Consider the following 1,142-nt stretch of genomic DNA (forward strand, 5'->3'; position numbering starts at 1 on the left):
AAAAAACTGGGATTAAAGTCCAAAACCTGACTTGAAATAACCTAACAAATCAATCGGGGCTAAAGCGGTTCCATTAATGACAAATTAAATTCACACAATCTCACTAATTTGTGCACGCTTATTCTTAAGCAGCCCTTAATGTCGATCATGGCTCTAATCGATCCACCATCACAAACAGCGAATATATGTGTGCTGTTTAATGCATTTGAGACGTTGTGTTTTCCTCAGTGCATAACTGACATGTCACAGGTATATTTTTCATCTGTAAATGAAAGTCATGCAAACATAATATTAATTTTGCTGTCAGGAGTGGGCGAGTGAACAAGCGCTGCTGCACGCATGCGCACTAAACGGACTGAGCGCAATAATTCTGAGTAAAATATACATTTTGCTAAAATATTTGGTGTTGGACATTAAATGTGTCTTTTGTAGAATTTTAAACCTACATAAAGTGTATTTTTATGATAGCAGTAACTATAAAGGGACTATTGTAATAGGTAAATCAAATGTAAGCTAGTAGACTACAGTACTAATTACTAAGCTCAAATGAGTTAATGCGTGTTTCTTATAGCAGTTAAAATGTAGTCATTTTTAATTCAGTGATTTTAACTTTTAATTTATGCTTTAAAGAGCAATTTTAGTTTGTAATGTTGTAATGTTCTGAAAACTATAAAAGGTACAGCTGTAATACAACCAGAGAGAAAGGCTGCATGGCTAGAAACTGTAAAAAAAAAAAAAAAGTCAAATAATAGTATGTGAGAGAGGGGTAATATATCATTGGGTTCCTATTGGCCAGTGTTAGAGGAACTCAGCTTAATCTGACAGTTAACCTGCTTTAGACCAGGTTAGTTTCCCAGCATAAGTTGCCACAGTGACTAAGCTTGATCTAGGCCTATGTTAAATTTGCTTTATGGAACCAAATCATTTGACAATGAGTCAAACTAACTGAAATAAGCCTGGCCTATTTGGTTAACTTGTTTTATGAAACAGGCCTCGAGGGATTAAAAGTGATCAAATTTTCTCCATTGCATCGAATCGAATTGCATGTTGAACTTGAATCGAATCAGATCGCACTGCATCGTAACAGGGGTGAATCGTATCGCATCGCATCGGTAGCTGCTTCATATGTATCTTTAATGTAT

The 1,142-nt window shown here is 35.4% G+C and overlaps 1 protein-coding gene across 3 annotated transcripts in view; it reads right to left on the reverse strand.

The window, feature by feature from the left end:
- The window catches only part of ctdp1 (CTD (carboxy-terminal domain, RNA polymerase II, polypeptide A) phosphatase, subunit 1), a 125,668-nt gene that overhangs the window by 106,483 nt on the left and 18,043 nt on the right, over positions 1–1,142 (reverse strand). The gene's annotated exons all lie outside the window — the stretch shown is intronic.

Source organism: Sinocyclocheilus rhinocerous, unplaced genomic scaffold (assembly GCF_001515625.1).
Source record: "Sinocyclocheilus rhinocerous isolate Xijiao unplaced genomic scaffold, SAMN03320098_v1.1 scaffold1281, whole genome shotgun sequence".
Taxonomy (NCBI): Eukaryota; Metazoa; Chordata; class Actinopteri; order Cypriniformes; family Cyprinidae; genus Sinocyclocheilus; species Sinocyclocheilus rhinocerous.